This window comes from Diabrotica virgifera, chromosome 2, assembly GCF_917563875.1.
Source record: "Diabrotica virgifera virgifera chromosome 2, PGI_DIABVI_V3a".
Classification (NCBI taxonomy): Eukaryota; Metazoa; Arthropoda; class Insecta; order Coleoptera; family Chrysomelidae; genus Diabrotica; species Diabrotica virgifera.
In genome coordinates, this window is record NC_065444.1 from 271069224 (window position 1) to 271091488 (window position 22265).

Genomic DNA, 22265 nt, shown 5'->3' on the forward strand with positions numbered 1-22265 from the left:
GTTGATTTTTATTTTTAAGTGATCATATTGTGGCATATATGGTATACTAATCACGTCATCCATCTGGGCGTGATCACGGAATCAATAATTGTTTATATGAGAATAGGGCTCGTGTGCTAGGTCAATTGAAAGGTTCTTCAATTCTCTATTCAGTAATATAAACATTTGCATAACTATTTATACAGGGTGTCAAAAAAAAGTTTTTAATTAAATTATTTGAAAAAAATAAGAAGAATGTATGTAATTTATTTAATTCAAAGTAAATTTTACAGTTACCCAAAAACTAAAAAAGTTTATTTCACAAATAAACATTGCTTTTCGGTTAAGTTCAATGTTCAAGCCAGCTCCCGCCAGCCACCTGCCTCTTGGAAGTTTGAGCATTTAATTTAAGCGAAAAGCAATGTTTATTTGTGAAATAAACTTTGTGTTATGATTTGTGAAAGCAGTAAAATATATTTTGAATTAAATAAATTATATATATTCTTCTTTTTTTGTCAAATAATTTAATTTAATAGACATTTTTTGGACACCCTGTATAAATAATTATGTAAATGCTTATATTACTGAATATAGAGAAAACCTGCCAAATAAGCTAGCACACGACCCATATTCTCATTTAAAAAAATTATCGATTACGTCATCACGCCCAGATGGATGACGTCACTAGTATACCATATGTGCCGCAATATCATAACTTAAAAATAAAAATCGAACTGTTTTGGGATTTTTCCTTAAAGTCGCCGGTTTACGAAATATCGAATTTATTCCTTTCATTTGCACCATACTGTATACACATGAAACGGTGGACAATAGTGTGGCGCACGCTTGATTAGCAATTAAAAAACAAAGGAGTTTTGAATATTGTATTGCAAAAAACTCTTCGGGATTTCATCAATGGATGTTTAAAGAATATCTTCCTACCTTGGCAACATTTAAATTTTCAGTTTTTGACATAGTTTTTTAGGGTTAAAAATGGCCGATTTCGCAATTTTTCAATTTTTAATCGCTTATGGCTTATATTATGTCAAAAACTATCCAATTTTATAGAAAAGTCACTAAAGACCTTTTCTGTTTGGAATGATCCAAATAATCTACAAAAACTTTGTTTCATGCAAATAAAATAATTTTAGGAAAAAAACAAAAAAAAAAACGTTTCAAAATTTTTTGACTCACTTTTGGTCCTGACAACATACAAATTTGTTAAAACGGGTCCTTTTTGATAAATATTGTGCAAAAAATCCGAATTGGAATTTTTTAATCTAGCGGATGCGCAGTGGCTTTCTGGACTACTTGTATTAATTTGTTTTTTAAATCAACTACAGAATGATTCTTCACAGTGTTCCATAGAATAGACTACTGCTCCCAATAAAATAAACTTTATTTTTACAGGAAAATTATGAACGCATGCATAATAATAAAAAAGGGCGAAAAAAATCCTGGACTGCTTTTAACTATAACAACGTGAACACTGTCATGCGGAACGTGATACCGCATGAAAATTTTACATCAAAAATGTAGCCCAAAAATTAAACCATAATAAAATTGCAGTAGTTGGGAGCAGGTATAATTACACACCACTTGAAAGTACACAGATGTTCTTCTAAAAATCTTTTATAAAAAGCGTTTTAAACCAAAATATATTTTCGTCAAAGTATGACACACCACATATGAGTAAATAAGGGTTAAAACTTTAAAATTAATTGAATACAAAACACATAGTCCATGTGGTGAGACCATTCCCGTCTGAAAAACATTTCTAGTTCGGTTTCTCTGCGGATTCATATTTAAAAAGGTCCCCTTTAAACAAATCTGAAGGGTGCCGGATGTAATTTTTGGGTAGAAATTTTTTAAACATTTTTTTTTAACAAATACAATATAAGATCACCTTTTATTGCTCCAAAAATATATTTTTAGGTTTCTTAGGTCATTCTAAACAAGAAAGATATCTTGTAATTTTTCTCAAAAATTGACATGTTTCGAGTTATAGGCGATTTAAAATCAAAAAAATGCGAAAATGCGCATTTTCGAGACTAAAAACTCATATTTAAATTAGTATTTTTAAGGGTGCCAATAACTTGGATTAAAGTTTTAATATTCCTTTTCAAGATTCCGGAGAGTGATCGGGTCTAACTTCAATATTTAGATCGTAGTTTTAAATTGTTAATTGGTGCCGTTCGGCACCCTTCAAATTAGTTTGAAGGGGACATTTTTGAATATGAATCCGCAGAGAAACCGAATTCGAAATGTTTTTCAGAGAAGAGCGGTCTCACCACATGGACCAGCAAAATCAACGATTAGATCGACATTTTTCAATTAAACCATGTACTAATGTACAAGTATTATTACTAAATCAAGGTTTTTTATTTTCATCTAATTTATTATTCTGTTCAATTTACCATCAGAATGGGAACATCCTCCTCCTGATTTAACTGAAATAGAGAATTATTAAAGTTAATTCAAGTATTACATTTGTGAGATTTTTGATAACTTACCACTTTCCATTAAGCTAAGGATTACCACGCATATTAAAATCTGTAATCAAAAAATAGAGTTACTAGGAATAAAAAAAAATAAGGAAAAAGGAAAAGATGAAGTTTTTCAATCCTAATAGCAAGATTAATAATATTGAAAATATTAAAAATATTACTAAAAGATTTTTAAATTGAAAAACTTATTGGTACACTTTCCTGGTGATATGATGAGATTCCAATAACAATCGAAAATCGCGATTCAGAGAGCTGGGTTGCACTCCGTATTCTAATTGAAAAGTAAGATTGTTTTGCCTTCGCATTGCAACTGAATAAAAATGGTATACATTTTTAATTTGGAAAAAGGAAAACTTTAGGGGAGTGAAAGTCTAAATCAAAATGCTCCTACTAAGAAGGTATGGATAAAAGTAAATTGCCTTAAAAATCGAGCTCAATAGAATAGTTTACCTATTGATCCGGACGAACCTTTGGATAACGGAGTTTTAACAAAAAATTTTACCGAATTGGTTACCAGATGATATTACCAAGTCTACAGTTACTGGTTCAAGAGAAAATCTTTACTTAGAATGTCTGTTTTACTTATCGATACTAAGAAAGTTCCTCAAACAAAATAATAATATTGCTACTGGTAAATACCATAAATCCTATCCTTTAATCTCTAACCTGACAAAAGAACACAAAATCCATCTTCTTAACATTTAACTACACGCGCTGGCGTATTTTGTACGCCAGATATAAGAATTCAACTGCAAATATATTTAAAAATTTAGTTTTTGACCTTGTTTATGTCTCTAACCTATCACTGGAATGTGCTTTACAATTTGGTTTTAGTTTCGTTATAATCGGCGTTCTGGGAAGATCGTAATTTACAGTTTATTATTTGTTGTTTCCGGTGGTGCACAATATGCGCCACGATTACATTATTATAAGTAGTAATATAAATACATATTTTAATTGTTTTTTAGTCATTATGGCACAAAATATATTTTTCTTTATAAACAATACTTTATTTATTTTATTTATTTTTTTTATTTTTTATTTAGCGTATGGACTTTCTCAGTACGATAAATACACAAATATAATATATATACACATATACACACATACACACATATATACATATACACATATATATTATTCAAACACCAAAACATAATGAATGAATCTAAATATTAATGTCCAATTTACATAGCCATTCAATTGCATCTGGGGAGCATTCCACAAAGTCCTGGAGGTTTCCACGGTAGGCCCGATTTAGGCAATCTGAAACACAATGACTTATGGTCTGTCTAAGCGATCCACAATCACACTGTGGACTTTCTGCACGACCCCATGGCACTGAGCCTTGAGGTAAGCCGTTGTTAAGTTTTCTAACGCTACTTCGTGCATCATTTATATATACCTGAAACAGTCTGTTAGTTAGTAGATTGTTTATCAGCTGACAAGTTTTGAGACAGGGTATGATTTTCATCAACTTATAAATAAGGCCCTCTCTCCACACAGTGTCATAGGCAGCCGTAAGGTCTATAAATGTTATGGCAGATTTTTCACGTCTTTCAAAGCCAGCTTCGATGACAGCACTTGGTCACAACAGCTTCGTCCTTTTCTAAATCCAGCTTGCTCAATTGGTACAGCGTCCTCAATGGTGTTACATATTCTATTATATAAGAGTCGTTCTAGTAATTTATAACAGCAACTGAGTAAGGCGATAGGCCGGTAACTTTCAGGCAGCTTGTTGTCTTTGCCAGGCTTCTGGATTGCGATAATTTTTGTTCTTTTAAATTCTGGGGGAAGCATAGCTGTAGTCACAATGTCGCTAAAGAATTCTTTGAGCCATTGTCTTGTTTTTGTACCAGTGTGGACTATAAACTCAGGATATATTCCATCGAAACCAGCTGCTTTTCCCGTTTTGGTTTGGTTAAGCGCTTCGTTTATTTCATCCAATGAGAAGGCACGTGAGTATTCTGATGTTGTGGGGGTATTTGCTTTAAGTTGTTTAAGAGCTTTTTTTACCATCGATGTATGAGTTTTCTCAGATGGAGCTCGAGAGTTCTCAATTATTCTATTGGCTATCTTATTTGGCTCAATTGTTAATTTGTTTAAGTGTTGTGCTCTGCTTGCTTCGCCCAGTTTGCGGATCAGTCCCCATGCCTTCCGACTGGAACGGGAGAAATCAATATGTTCTACGGTAGATTTCCATTTATTAAGTCTAGTTGAATCCAGTGACTTGAATAAGTTGTCACCGATTTCGGGATCTTCTGATTTCAAAAATTCTTCATATAGTTAACAACACTTTTTCTCCCGTAAAAAATCACATTTAAAAAAATTTTTTATTAGCAATTTTATTTATCATGGAATCCAGTTATTCCGTAATTCCAGTTATAAATCCCAATTGGCTTATTGAGAAGGAACTCCAAGTATTCAGTGATGCTAAATAAGGTTTATAACAAACAACTAAGTGTATTTAAAAAAAAAATCCGCTGTTATTTTGTATTTTCTTGTGGCGTATGAAGTACGCCACGCGTGTAGTTATATCATAACTTGATGCGCGTGTAGTTAAAGGTTAATGTTCTAATTAATATTTTGCAGAAAATTGCATAATATATTCTAGACAGCTGGAAAGATTTAGTGGAGCCGATATGTGAAACAATTGTGCATTTAATGGTAGAAGCATATAATTTGGACTACATATACTACACATATAAACGTTCAAATTTAGATATGAGGCCATCTCAGATTTTGCCTTTTACAAAAATGTGTTTGAAAAAAGTAAGTTGTGTTTTTCCTGATTTTTTATGTAAAAATATGTTGTTTATTTTTTCAATTCTTTCACCCTTTATGTATTAATTTTTTAAAAAGTTGATACCGCCATTGAAAAGTGCGTAAAAATATTTTTTAGGAAACATTTTGAACTTTTTAGTTATGTTAACTACTATTTAATAATTGCATAACGTATCTTCACATGTACCTATGGTCGGCAGATTCGTGCAAATATTAAAAGAATTATTGTGCATTTAATGATAGAAGCATATAATTTTGACCGCATATACTACACATATAAAGTTCCAAATTTAGATATGAGGCCATCTCAGTTTTTGTTCCTTTTACAAAAATTGAGGTCATTCAAAATGGCGACTATACATATATGACTAATAGCACGATAACTTTTGAATGGAAAGTCCGATTTCAGCCAAATTTGGCACCAAGGTTCTTTTTTTTTTGATAAATCAGATCGAGGTCTTGAACCGGAAGAATCGGTTTACCAGAAGTTGTGTTTTTACTGTTTTATTTTATGTAAATATATGTTGCCTCTTTTTCAGTTCTTTCACCCGGTATATATTAATTTCTCAAAAAGGTAATAAAGACATTGAAAAGAGTGTAAATATATTTTTTAGGAGATATTTTAACTTTTTAGTTATGTTAATTAACATTTAATAAATGCAGAACGTATGTTCACATGTACCTATGGGCGGCAGATTTATTTTGAATGACATATTTGTAAAACAAAATCTGATATGGCTCCATATTTAAATTTGAATCTTTGTATGTGTAGTATGTGTGGTCCAAATTGTATGCTTTCACCATTAAATGCACAATAATTCTTATATTATTATTTGCACGAATCTGCCGCACATAGGTACCTACATGTGAAAATACGTTATGCATTTATTAAATAGTAATTAATATAACTAAAGAGTCCAAAATATTTCCTAAAAAATATTTTTACGCTCTTTTCAACGCCGGTAATACCTTTATTTTATAGAGGTGAAATACAGGGTGAAAGAATTGAAAAAATAAACAACATATTTTTACAAAAAAATCAGGAAAAACAACTTCTGGTAAACCAATTCTTCCGATTTAAGAGCTCGATCTTATACATAAAAAAAGAACCTATATACTGTATTTTGTTGAAATCGGACTTTTCGTTCAAAAGTTATCGTGCTAGTAGTCACATATGTATATTCGCCAATTTGAATGCCCGCCATTTTTGGCAAAATCGGAGATGGCCTCATATCTAAATTTGAACCTTTTTATGTGTAGAATATGTGGTCCAAATTATATGCTTCTACCATTAAATGCACAATAATTCTTATAATATTTGCACGAATCTACCGCACATAGGTACATGTGAAGATAAGTTATGCATTTATTACAAAGTAATTAAAATAACTAAAAAGTTCAAAATATTTACTAAAAATATTTTTACGCTCTTTTCAATGTCGGTATTCTCTTATTGAAAAATTAATATATACAGGGTGAAAGAATTGAAAAAAAAAAAACAACATATTTATTTTTACATAAAAAATCAGGAAAAACACAACTTTCGGTAAACCGATCCTTCCGGTTCAGGAGCTCGATCTTAAACATCAAAAAAGAACACATATACCAAATTTGGTTGAAGTCACACTTGTCGTTTAAAATTTATCGTGCTATTAGTCACATATGTATCATCTCCATTTTGAATGCCAGCCATTATTGTAAAAGGTAAAATTTGAGATGGCTTGATATTTAATTTTGAACCTTTACGTGTGTAGTATATGTGGTCCAAATTATATGCTTTTATCATTAAATGAACAATTCTTATAATATTTGCACCAATCTGCCGCACTAAGTATAGTTATAATAGCAAGAAAAATCCTGCCAAACGAAATGATGATCACAATTCATATCGTCCAATATCTCTCGCATTCGTTTAGAAGTTATGCAAATCATGAAATGAACTATCTCGTTCAAAGCACCAAGAAAGGAGACAATAACTGAAGTAATCCAAAAAAATTACCAAGGGAACCAATAGTATTCCGAATCACTTTTAGACACCTTTATAGGTTTAATTCCTAAACTTATAAAACCACCTACCGAAACAACTTCGCACCGACCTGTAACCCTCGTATCCCTATTTTCGAAAATATTTTAGGGATAACTCCAAAGCAGAATAAAAGAACGAACTCTTAACTGATAAGTGATAAGCCGATCCCTGCTTAGCAACTTAGCTTTAAAGAAAACCACTCCTCCATTTACGAATGCAATCATATACTCATTATCATTTAAATTTGACGATATACTTATTTCGTCAGTTACAACAACAAAATTTTTAGGTTTACATAAATAGATTGACGTTTGAAATGGACTTAACAAGTTAGTGTAATAAATACAAAATTAAATAAATACTTTTATGCCATTTCTAGAATAGAAGATACTATGCCGATATCAGCACTGATCAATATCTATTACGGTCTTGTCTACAGTCGTATTAGTTATAGTCTAAGAGCTAGTGAACCCTCCGACTAACGGTCGTCCTGTAAGGCTAGAAATTTTTCTAGTGATAATTCATAGCACACCCAGGCTAAAAACCATGACCTGGCAGGCATCAGCGGTGCACGTGTATCTACCAGGTGAATTGAAAAGTGCAAATTTAGGGGGTAAAATAAACTTTCTCCTGTAAGGTTTAAATTTAAGTGTGTGTTTGAGTAAGTCATTTAGAAGAAATGTGTACAATGACAGGCGATTCTGAAGAGCATAAGACCTTGCCAGGCGAGAGGAAACATTAGGGGTTTTTCCTAAAATTATTTTTTTTGCATCGAACAAATTTCTTTTAAGTTTTTTGAATCATTTCAAACAGAAAAGGTCTTTAGTGATTTTTCTCTTAAGTTAATAGTTTTTGTTATATAAGCGATAGAAAATTTTGAAAATTGCAAAATCAGCCATTTTTAACCCTAAATCGGATATTTATCTAAAAATTTTAAAGTTGCCAAGGTAGGTAGATATTCTTTAAACATTGATTGATGAAATCGCAAAGAGTTTTTGCAATACGATATCGGAAACCCCTTTGTGTTTTAATTGCTAATCAAGCGGGCGCGACACTGTAGTATAAGTGAGGACGTTTGAGTTGGCATAAATTAATTATCTCGAGAATGGGCAAATTTCAAGAGAAATCCTCAGACAGGTCGATTTTATTTTTAAATTAGGACTTTTTGGCATATATATACTACTAGTGACGTCATCCATCTGATTTTTTAAATGAAAGTAGGGGTTGTGTGATAGCTCATTTGAAAGGTTATTTAATTCTCTATTCACTAATATAAACATTAACATAATTATTTATACAGGGTGTACAAAAACAATTTTTTTATTAAATTAACTTTGATTAAATTTGACAAATAGAAGAAAAATTTTTTTGTACACCCTGTATAAATAATTATGTTAATGTTTACATTAGTGAATAGAGAATTAAATAACCTTCCAAATTAGCTATCACAAAACCCCTACTCTTATTTAAAAAAATCATCGATTACGTCATCACGCCAAGATGGATGACGTCACTAGTATTATATATGCCAAAAATCCTAATTCAAAAATAAAAATCGACCTGTCTGAGGATTTCTCTTGAAATTTGCCCATTCTCGAGATAATGAATTTATGCAAACTCAAACGTCCTCACTTATACTACAGTGTAGCGCCCGCTTGATTAGCAATTAAAAAAATCAAAGGGGTTTTCGATATTTTATTGCAAAAAACTCTTCGGGATTTCATCAATCAATGTTTAAAGAATATCTACGTACCTTGGTAACATTGAAATTTTTAAACAAATGTCCGATTTAGGGTTAAAAATGGCCGATTTCGCAATTTTCTAAATTTTCAATCGCTTATATAACAAAAACTATTAACGTAAGAGAAAAATCACTAAAAACCTTTTTTGTTTGGAATGATTCAAAAACCTAAAAAAAACATGACTTACTCAAACACATACTTAAATTTAAATCTTACAGGAGAAAGTTTATTTTACCCCCTAAATTTGAACTTTTCGATTCACCTGGTAGATACACGTGCACCGCTGATGCCTGCCAGGTCATGGTTTTTAGCCTTGGTGTGCTATGAATTATCACTAGACACATTTCTAGCCTTACAGGACGACCGTTAGTCGGACGGTTCACTAGCTCTTAGACTATTACAACAAACTACTGTGGGGAAATTCTATTAACAGCCCTAAAATGTTTGTAACCCAGAAAAAAATTATTCGAAAAATATTCGGACTAAAATTTCGGGAAACTTGTAAACCAACGTTTATAAAATACAAAATCATGTCATTCTATAGTCTCTACATTTACCACACTCTTCTGTTTTCCAAAGAAAATTTCACTCAATTTGAAACTAATGCTCATCGACATGATTACCATACAGGAAATTATAATAAGCTCCGAATACCCCAGTATAAAACATCAAGATTAGAAAATAGTTTTAAATTTATGGGAATGAAATTGTACAATAAACTTCCCGATAAAGTGCAGGAGATGGCCTGTTTTAACAGCTACAAAAATAAAATAAAAAATTTATTATTAGACAAATGCTTCTATTCAGTCAGATAATTTCTTGAAGGTACCCTATAAACCACTATTTTACTTTTTGTGTGTAAATTCTTTTGTATATGTCTAAATATATGTTATCTTATATTATGTTACAGTGTATTAAGTACCTATATTAAAGGGTTAATAAATATTAAATGTTAATTTGCTTACAGATTGGCTTTACAAATATAATATTACAGCAAACACCAAAAAATCTACCAAAAAAATCTTGTGTTCTTAAGTCACAATTATTAATAACCAATGCATCCCAGTTCATCATCAACTTTATTTAAAACTCAGATTATAACGACTGGATTGGAAGTAAACAGTATAAAAACATAATTTGTGAAAAAAAGAGAAAGAAAACCTGTAGATCTAAAAAAATAAAAAATTAGTAAACTATATACCTACGAATGAAACTACAAACTACATATTATAAACTACAACAATAAACTACATTAATGATACGCAATTTGGGTTTCGCAAAGGCCTGGGAACTCGTGAAGCTCTTTTTTTCACTTAACATACTTATACAAAGGTGCCTGAACGTCAATCAAGATATATATGCGTGTTTTATTGACTATAATAAAGCATTCGACGAACTACGACATGAACAATTAATGCATGTCCTGGAATCAAAGAAGCTGGACAACAATGACCTCAGGATTATATCGAATTTATACTATAAGCAATGAGCTGAAGTACGTGTTAACGACCAGCTGTCTGAGGAAATTGGAATCAGACGTGGAGTGAGACAGGGATGCGTGTTGTCGCCAATTATTTTTAATGCCTACTCGGAAGAGATCTTGAAAAAAGCTCTTGAAGGTGAAACAGCTGGAATAAAGGTAAATGGAGGTCCCATTAACAATATTAGATATGCGGATGACACTGTCATCTTAGCTGAAAATATTGGGATCTTCAGAGGCTGGTGACCAGAATAGCAGAGTTTGGACAAGAATACGGGCTAACAATGAATGTCAAGAAGACAAAGTTTATGATAATATCGACAACTCAAAGGAATAACGAAAATCTCTTCATAAACGGATCCAATATCGAACGAGTCGACCAATATGCATACCTTGGAACATTAATCAACTCCACAGGAGATTACTTACAGGAGATCAAAATCCGAATAGAAAAGGCTAGAGCAAATTATAACAAAATGAGAAAAGTGCTCTGCACAAGAGATTTGAAGTTGGAGCTAAGAGTTAGGTTGGCTAGGTGCTACGTTTTCTCGACTTTGTTTTATGGAATGGAAGCTTGGACCTTGAATGCTGCATCAATGAAAAAACTAGAATCATGAGCTGCGGGTGTACAGAAGAATTCTGAAAATATCGTGGACAGAACACGTCACAAACAAAGAGGTTCTGAGAAAGATGAATAAAGAAATGGAAATCCTAAATACCATCAAAACAAGAAAATTGGAATATCTCTGACATATTACACGTGGAGAGAGATAGAGCTCGCTCCAATTTATTATGCAGGGAAAGATTCAAGGAAAGAGAAGCATAGGGAGACACACAATATCGTGGCTGCGCAACCTGAGAGAGTGGTACGGATGTACATCAAATTAACTTTTCAGAGCAGCCGTCTCTAAAATACGAATAGCTATGATGATTGACGACCTCCGCCGCGGACATGGCACTTAAAGGAGAAGAAGATATACGAGTAGTTGTAGATGAATCGTGTTAAATAATAATGAAACTAAATAGAATATAAAATTAAAAATCGCTACGACTCTCACCTTTATCATTTTCTTTGGAAAATGAATGCCTCTCAAATAGGTATTCAAAAGTCAAGAAAGACTGTATCTGAAGACAAGCAGACTTTACTTGAAATCCGGAGTTTTAGTATATTTATTTGAGTTCTAAATTGCATTTTTTCCTAATGTTGCAATTAACAATTCAAATATCTTTGATTAGACACGTCTTTTGTAACCAAGTTCCGTGTATTTGGCCATAAACTAACTATACTTTGAGAGATACCTAATCACAATATACATTATTGGCGTGACCAAATTAAGGAAACATTATACCACTTCCAGTGTCATAAAGCACATGAAACCTGTATAACGATAAGATATCTGTGTAATTGTTAAAATATTCAAAAAATAACCTTGGTCAAATAAAATTTAGTTGGAATGGACTTATGGTAGGGGAGCAAAGTTTGCTAAATATGCAGCCACTCGAGCGTTATGGGGACCTATTGGGTTCATAGGCGTAACCAGGGGGGGGTTTTGGGGGTTGTAACCCCCCCCCCCATTGGGATATACTTTGAGCTCTATACGCTTAACACCATAGCCCTCAGAGACCTTCCAGTAGTTGTAACCCCCCCTTTTAGGTAGTTGTAACCCCCCCCCCCTTAGGATCATCCTGGTTACGCCTATGATTGGGTTGTGAAAAGTAGGTCCTAAAACCAAAAGAAAAGTTTTGTAACGTTTTCCATTTTAGTGGGGACTTTCCATTTTTAAGTTAATTTTCCATTGCTAACAATCGTTTTTTTTAGATTATAGCGCCATCTATCCATAATTCGAAAAAATACCTCGAATAAAAGTTACTTATTTTTACGTAACGAATCCAAAAAGGGCTTCCATTTAAGATTTTAGAGTAACCCCCCACCCCACCACCGTGGAAGGTCGTGCTTGGTGCCATTCGATAAATTTTTCAAAAATATTAAATAAGTGTATTTTTCAGTTTTTCGATCTGATGTTCATTTCGCCAAATATCGCGGGATTCGTATTTAAAATTTTATATTTTCGAAAGTCGTTTTTGGTATCATTCGATAGATTTTTAAAAATATTGACCAAGTATTTTTTAGTTTTCTGATGTGTCATTCATTTCACGAAATATTCGCTTTTTTCTTGTGAAACTTTGGGACTCACCCATTTCCTTACGTCTTGCTCAATATATACTGTTTTGCATGTATCTAACTTACCTTATCTTAATCTGACGATTTCAAGTTTTTCTAAGGATGGATTTTTTTTCGGCCCCCATTAACGAACTCCCCTGCATTAACAGCCAATATATGGTGGAGGTACATTTTCAGGGTACAAGGTTTCTCACCATGTAATAATCTGACTCGCTCGAGTAACTGCAAAAATCCCCGCTTGGGCTCCCCTACCATTATTAACCAGGTTAATCTAAACTAAATTAAAGCTAACCTAACTCATCCTAACTTCTATTTTCTATCTCTTTTAAGAGATGGTGTACCTCATGAGTTGTGGTAAAAAGTTCTGAAAGTACACTAACATTGGATCTCTCTCTCTCTCTCTCTCTCTCTCTCTCTCTCTCTCTCTCTCTCTCTCTCTCTCTCTTATGGTACTACAGCCCAAGTTGGGCTCTGGCCTCCTCCAGCATCCGCCTCCAAGTATCTCTGTCCCCGGCTGCTCTACTTCAGTTGTCCACCCTCAATATCTCTTTAGCATCGGTTCTCATACGGAATGGAGTCATGGACGCTGAAAAAGATTGATACCAAAAAATTAGAGGCATTTGAACTGTGGATGTATCGCAGAATCTTGAGAATATCATGGACGGAGAGAGTCACAAACGTCGAGGTCTTGAGAAGAATGAATAAAGAAAAGGAAGTCATATTTACGATCAGAAAACGCAAACTGCAATACTTGGGACACATTACAAGAGGCGAAAGATATGAACTGCTTCGAATAATTATGCAGGGAGATAGCAGGAAAAAGGTCCATAGGAAGAAGACGAAACTCCTGGCTAAAGAATCTACGGGAATGGTATAGCTGTAGCAACAAGGAATTGTTTCGGTCAGCAGTTACGAAAATACGTATAGCGCTGATGATCGCCAACCTTCGGAACGAAGATGGCATTTGAAGAAGATCGGTTCTCAATTCGTCTATCCACCCCTTCCTTAATCTTCCTGCAGACTGACATCCCACCATAGTTCATCTAAGCGTTCTACTAGGTGTTCTGTTGTTATACATTCTTATAAGATGACCTACCCAGCGCAAACTGTGTACTTTTGCATAATTTGCTATAGAGGGATGCTTGTGTTTACTTACGGGAATGGTAAGGTTTTGAACATGGACGTGCAGGAACTTATCACTTTATATTCTCCCATAAAATTATTAGAGCCTCCGAGATAGAAAAATGATCACCGGTATCCTTTGGATATCCCTGAACTGATCACCCCAGATAGGTGATCTGATCACCAGGATATTTTTCCAAGTCTCTGGTTTCTAATTAGGAAGATTATGGTTACCTGTTCACTTACTCTTTACGTGCTAATCTATTAAATTCAGAATTTATTTTGAGCAAATTGCTTTAAAATTAAACACTGTGATTAATATAAGTACCTGGGCATGAAGATAACTCAAGATGGAACACTCGATGCTGCTAGAAAAGATAGAAACATATAGGGTAGAAAAGCCATATCCACGATGAACGGCCTTCTGTGGGACCAAACAATCTAGTCCAAGTAATGAAGATTAAAATAGGACAAAACCTCGCAATTTTTACAGAATGGATCGATTTGCTTGAAAATTTGAGAATAAGTAGTGGATAGTCCAAGGATCAAAATTTATATCATACCGAAAAGCGCTTTTACCATGGGGGTAGTTGCCACCCCATCTTGCGGGTGAAAATTTTTTATTATATTTTTTTTGCAAAAGTTGGTAAAAACATTTATTCTTAGCAAAAAAATTCTATACATTTTTTTAATAAAATTGATAGTTTTCGGTTTAATCGCTATCGAAAGTGTTAGTTTTATATAGAAAAAAATCAATGTTTTTAACAAGTTTTCTGCTAATAACTCCAAAAGTTTTCGGTTTCTGAAAACAACTTTCCTTGACAAAAATGTACCTTTTGAAAAAATAAACCAAACCGTTTTCTTAAATTTTCTTTACGACCAATAGTAATCGAATTATACTTTATTATATGTTGGCTCTTCTTTCAAATGCTAAATATTGTAGTTTCAAAGTCAAAAGACGGGAAAACTATGCATTTTTCGAGGACAACTTGTTCAAACTAATTTATAATATATTAAGTATGGAGAACGGTAAGGGTTTTATTCCGATCGAAGACAATTGTTTGGAGGAGGAGCGGAGCGACGACTCCAATTATTGTCTGAGATCGGTTACCCTTAACGTTCGACATGCTTATAACGTTTTTTGCACGATTGATACCATTATAAATTATACAATTAAACATTTTCGTCATATTGACTAGTTTCATTCATTTTATCAAGATATATACTTTGGTTGTTAAGTAGTAACTAGGGTGCATAACAACAATGGAGAATTGAGTTTTTATTTAGTTGTCAATAATTTTAACACATTCGCGGACACGATGTCATCTTATACACGTATTCTTATGGAGTAAATGACTTCATATGCAGTCATGACCGCGAATGTGTTAAGTACAATTTTGATTATTATAAATTAAAATATGAGCGAAAGTGAATTTTAAGAAATTGAATGGGCTTGGGAAGAAGGGTGTTCCGTAATTATTTTCGAAAAATCCAAAATCCGGTATCAAAATACCTACCAAAGTTTTAAAAAATGGTGCGAAGGCAAGAATTTAAGAATCGAAGAAAATACTCTATTGGCATATTTCGTTCAAAGACATATGCAGTTGAAAGCTCCTGGAAGCCTCTGGGCAGAATATTCAATGATTAAATCCAGCGTTTTTCTTCATGATGGCATTGATATTTCCAAGTTTTCAACTTTGATCGCGTATTTGAAGAGAAAAAATATTGGCTATAGGCCTAAGAAAGCGAGCATTTTTACACGGGAGCAATTTGAAAAATTTCTGATGGAAGCACCGGATGAAGAATTTCTAGTTCACAAGGTAAAAAAAATATTGTGCAATACTAGTAATACTACTAATATATGCGATTCTGCAGGAGTTTCTCTTAAAAGTGAAACCACAGCCCAAACAAGTGAGATTTCATTAAATAATTTAACAAATTGTACCATAAGTTTCAATATTAATAAATAATTCGTTAGTTTTCTTTATTCTTTCAAAAAATAAATTAAAATTAAGAGATTTTTTAACTCGACGGTAAGTGAATTACTTACCGCCGAGTTGGAGTACTTACCGTCGAGTTGGATTACTTACCGTCGAGTTGCTAGTAAATGTCACCTACTGACGTAAAATCTGTCATGGTAAACAGTCAAAAATGATCAACCGTGCAAAAAAGTACTTAAAAATATCTATTTCCAGAAATAAAAAAAATCTCCAGCTCAAAAATTAAGTGACTTAATAATGAAAAGAATGTAAGTCCTTATTTTTTTCAGCGAAATAGTGATCACAAGCAACCCCCTAATCACCACCCTAATTAAAATTAGTCATTGATCTTATTTGGTTTTTTATTTATATATTATTAACAGGTTTTAGAAGTTTGGCCGGCTTAGATTAATTATTAGTTTTAAAAAAATTGAGTTAAAATCGAATAACGAATTTTTGTAGTTTGGAAAAAATAACTTTTTCTTCAGAATAGCAAGATTAGAATCAGAGATACGAAAAAATGTTTTGAAATGAAATTGTAGCCTACTAGTTCAGAGAAATAAGGAAAAAAATATCGTGTTGGTGACACAATCCCCTCCAGGCCGAAACCAAATTTTTCGAGTAATATGGTCATCTATAATAATAACCTATATGTTTTCTGCAGCCGATTTTGATGATCTACATAGTTATAAACAAATGAAGATCAAAAAACGGCAAATTTTTGCTTTTTTCGTCTATTGCTAAAAAATTGGGCAATTTAAACAAATTTGAGAGTAATAAGCTCATTAACCGTATAAAAAACTTCAATATGGCGTTCGCTGAATATGTCTATCCTTATTGGTTGCTTAGAAAATTGCCAAATAAATCATAAATTTTGAGTTTTTATAAATATTCATAACTTATGTAAAAATTAACTAAGAACCTTCTTATTACACAAATTGCTGAGACTTACGGTGCTTAAATCATACCCTAAATTTCAAAGCAATTGGTCAAATAGTTTAAAAGTTATTTAATTTGTTTATCCAAAATTAATTTTTTTTGCAACACTAAGTCAGAAAATGATAAAGTTACAGTAATATTTTGGATAGTTTATGAAATAACAAAATTTACAGTATTTATTTAATTAAAAAAAAATGACAAAAAATAATTATAAATATTGCAAAATAATTTTGCAAAAACATGTGAATTAAAAAGTGGGGGGGGGGGGGCTAACTTTGTCCCTAAATGCCCTAGAACAGTTGTTTTTCTTTCTAAATGTGTATAAAAATTCAGTCTTTCTAAATGTGAAAAAATAATTTTTCTACGGGTAACGGTTAAAAAGTTATTCTAATTGCTTATAAGTAAGCAAAAAATCGACATGTTTTTGCAAAATAATTTTACACTGTTTAAAATTATTTTTTGTCATTTATTTTTAATTAACGTAATAGTATAAATGTTCTTCTTTCATAAACTGTCTGAAGTATTATTGGAACCTCGTAATTTTCTGACTTATAATGTTGCAAAAAAAAATGAATTTGGGATAAACAAATTAAATAACTTTTAAACTATTTGACCAATTGCTTTGAAATTTAAAATATAATTTAAGTACAAGAAGTCTCGGCATTCCGTTTAATAAGAAGATTCTAAGTTAATTTTTACCTAAGTTATGAATATTTATAAAAACTCAAAATTTATGATTTATTTGGCAATTTTCTAAGCAACCAATAAGGCTAGACATATTCAGCGAAGGCCATATTGAAGTTTTTTATACGATTTATGACTTTCTTACTCTCAAATTTGTTTAAAGTACTTAACTTTTTGGTAATAGACGAAAAAAGCGATAATTTGCCGTTTTTCAATATTCATTTGTTTATAACTATGTATATCATTAAAATCGGCTGCAGGAAACATATAGGTTAATAATATAGATGTCCATACTACTCAAAAAATTTGGTTTCGGCCTGGAGGGGGATGTGTCACGAGAAAAATCTTATTTCTCTGCACTATACTTAATTCTTAAGAATTTGGTTTGTAAAAATTTTTTCTTTGGCAAAAATTGAGTGAGCTAATGATTACAGTGATTACAGTAATGTATTCCAGGTTATCGCTTATTTCCAGTCATCCAAAGCGTTAATACAAACAAATTCAAGGTATACATTACAGAACTATTAAGTCTGTTTTAGACTGTAACATAAAATGATATAGAAAATGGTATACTAAGTTTTGTCATAATGTAAAACAGGAAACAAAATCTGTTAACAGAAAATGTTATACAAATTAGAACATGTCCTATTTGATAAAAATTTTTAGTACACAGGCATGCGCAGTTAGGATATTTTGTTATACTGTCACATTGGTTCTTTTAAGGTTAACTTTTCTTTTAAGAAATGTTGTAATGGAAGCATCTGATAATAATAGAGTTCTCTTATCCATCTTATAACATATCTTTGTAATATATAAAATATCAAAGATAAAACTAGCTAGGTTAAATGTTGAGGAAAATGATGTTAAAATATTCTTAAAGAAAATAAGAAGAAAAAAATTGAAGTTAACAGTACATGTACCATCCATTGGTACCATCACAAAAATATAAAAAAGGTACTTTTTTAGCATGTAGTGCGCAGAATCAAATAACATATTCTAATAGGAAAAAGTGACAATGTAATACACAAAACTTCTTGTATTAATATTGTACACAATAATTTCATATAAGTTTTTGTTATACCATTTCCTGTTAACAAAAAAAAGTATAGTCTAAAACAGACTTTAGTCTATATGAATTATTAGATGAACCTCTTTCATCTCACTATTTCAGTATTTTCACTCAATATAATTCTTATTATAATATAATCTAAAAACCACCTTTACCAACCCTTTTAAAGCCACCTCTTTCGGCTACTGAGGATTTTAAAAAGATTTAAAAATAATAGACTTATAAACCTTATAAAATCGTACAAAATTATTTTTTATCAAACTTTCTAAGATAAAAATAAAAAAATTTCGGTTAAAAAATCAATATATTTAAAAAAAAAGGAGAAATCCAATAATTGGAAATAATAAAGTACCTATAATAATGTAAGTTAGCGGTGTTTTTAGTCATTGGCCTTATTCATTTTTATTTATTTATGTATTATTAATAGATCCTGGAAATTTGACTGGGTTACAATGATTAGTCTTTAAAAAACTGGAGTTAAAAGAGATTAACGAATTTTTGTAGTTTGGTAAAAAATGCCATTTTCTTCAGAATAGAAAGATTAGCATCATAGACACGAAAAAATGTTTCAATATACAATTGTAGGTTATATAATTCCCAACAACTTGATTTGAAAAAATCTTTTCTACGGCAAAAATTGAATGAATCGTAAATGAGTATAAAAAAATGACTTTTTCTATACAAAACCAACACTTTCGATAGCGAATAAATTGAAAACTATTAATTTTATCAAAAAAATATATAGAACATTTTTTGCCTAGAATGAATGTTTTTATCAACTTTTTTGGTCAAAATATAATAAAAAATGTACACCCCCCCAGATTGAGTTGGCAACCACCCCCATAGTAAAAGCGCCTTTCGGAATCATATAGATTTTGATCGTTGGACTATCTACTACTTATTCTCAAATTTTCAAGCAAATCGATTCATTCTGTAAAAATTCTAATATCTAAAGCGAACATACAGCTCATATACAATACCATCTTTAAAAGCATAATCACATATGGCAGTGAAGTTTGGCCACTAAAACAAAAAACACTGGACGGAAGGGCCGCCCGAGAACTTTATCGTACCGACCTATTATCGTTATCATACTAGATACTGGCATTCTATAAAAATAACAAAGTTACTCGTTATTTTGATATTTTAGAAACACCTTGTATACTTGGAAATATTTTATGGTTCTATGCATCATTAATTCCCGCATTTGAGAAAATGTTCGGGGACACACTATAGATTATTGCGTAAATCAATAGAATATTAGTCATACTTTCATTTCAAATTAGTCCATTTTTCTGAGAAATTAATAGTTTACAATATTTGCATTTTACTGCATGGATTGTAATGAAATTTTGGGAGTAGCCCAAAGCCCAATCTCCTAATTCAATGTCTATCCTATATACTATGGCGCTTTTATCATGGGGGCGGTTCTCACTACTTCTCGGGGATAGAACATTTTTATTTTCGAATTGCATGGAGCAAAAGGAAGAATTTTAAGAAAATTTAAAAATGCGCTCTATAATTTGATCTTATTTTTTTCATCCGTCCAACTTTTTGAAAGTAGAAATAACACTATATTAAGAGGTATTGCAAAAGAAAACAATGCATTTAAATTCTGGTGAATGAGGGGTTAAATGTATGTACTTCTCATTTTTCCTTAAAGTACATTAGTCATATATTTTTTTGCACCATATCTCGCTTAGTTTGAATGTAACCGATATTTAACGGTGCTCGTTTTAAAGGCCTTTTCAAACACTACAAAAGCATGAGCACTTTGAGCATGAACCAAAAAACAAACTCTTTTTACCTACCATATCTCTTTTTGTATTATAAATAGAAAATTTACGAAGGAACGAACTCTTTGTTATTTATAATTTAAAAAAAAAGTTATATAGTGTTTTTAGTTTGATGCATAGTTTTTAAGGTATTCACAAAAAACCGTCCGAAAACGTGTCATTTTTAAATGAAAATGGCCAATTTTCAACTACGCATAACTCAAAAAGTATTGAGTTCTCAAAAAAAAAGTATAGATCAGTTTTTGCTTAAAAATAGGTTCTCTAGCCACTTCCATGCTTATTTTGACCAATAAATTTTCCACCCCCTTGAAGGGGTGGAAATTGCCCCAAGATAAAAGCGACATAGTATTTAGGGTAGATTTTGTTTCTTGAGCTATTCCCTACTTACTGTGAAAATATCAAGTACATCGATGTAGTAGGATGGAATTCGGAGCCAAATACCCTCATTGACTGCCCTATAATAATGCTCTGCTATGATCGCGTGAGAGGGGACACACACAAGATTCTAGCAAAATTTCAATTTTTTGTAACTTTTCGAGTTTTTGAGTTATAGCAACGAATTTTATGTCATTGGAAAGATAATTTTATATTCTTTGAAAATATGTAAAAATATACAGGGCGTATGTAAAAAATTAAGATTTTTTTTTCATTTCCGGTTAAACCGGAAGCCATATTGTGGGTAAAATTTATTGTGCTAATAGATAACAAAGTAGTATATATGTCTGCCAAATTTCAAATCTTAGTTTTTATTACAGAAGTAGTTACCGGCGCTCGAATATTTTTTTATAAAAAATTCATAACTCCCCTCCTATGAGGAGTTAAGAAATCTGACTAATGTTATGCAATTTACCGATAGGATATCAAAAATATATTTAAGAATAAACAAATTCCTTGGAGTAATTTTTAAGAAAATTTAGTTCAAATTTATGTCAAATTTTGACCCCTTAAATATAGGCAACCCATAACTTTTTCTGAAAAACGGTAATATTGTTGTTATAGCCCCATCTTTAGGCTATATAAATGTTTTTTGAAATTAAATTTATCTTAAACAAGTTTTTAGATTGGTAGGGAAATGTATCGGGTGGGCGGTCGGCCATGCTGGCCGCCATTTTGGATATGGAAATGTCAAATTCCGTATTTCTATTTACCTATGGATGAGCTAACTTTACGTCAAATTTTATTCGTTTCGGTCAAAATTTTTAAAAATGGGCCCCAAATAACCCCCCTATTTCGGCCCCCCTTTGAGAGGTTTTTTTCAAAAGCTTAGTTTCTCGACAAAATTCTCTTAAACTTACTCATACCGAATTTCATCGAAATCGGTCCGGTAGTTTTTGCTGGGCGGTGGCGACATACGTACGTACATACGTACGTACGTACATACGTACGTAATTCCGACATGTTTTTTTATTTGCTTTTTAGACTCAGGGGGACTCAAAACGTCGAAAAAAAGTGAAATCTGAAAAAAATGTTTTTGCACGATCCTATAACTTTATCTATTATACTCATACTGCGTATGTAGTACGATAAAGTAAAACTCAGAAAATGTTACTAGTAACAGAAATGGACTTCAAGAGAAGAGCAGCAGGCAAATCAAGGAGAGAACGGATACCAAATGAAAGAATACAAGAAATGATGTGAGTTACACATACAACAATGGATGCCATAAAATCTAAATAACTAGTATGGTATGGCCATGTACAGAGAATGTCAGATGACAGGATCCCTAAACAGATTTTGGCATTAACGCCACAAGGAATAAGAAGAAGAGGAAGGTTGAGAAAAAGCTGGAGGGAGGGAATTGAAAAAGAGCTAAAAGAAAGAGAAATCCCCCCAAATCTGTGGTTTAATTGAGAAGAATGGCGGTTAGAAGTCGGAAGGCGTCGCGTCGGAGAAAACCGATAGTATGTAGTAGGTAGCTTTAAAATTTATAGACTAAGAGCCGTCATAGGTGAAATTTCTTAATCATTTTAGGCACG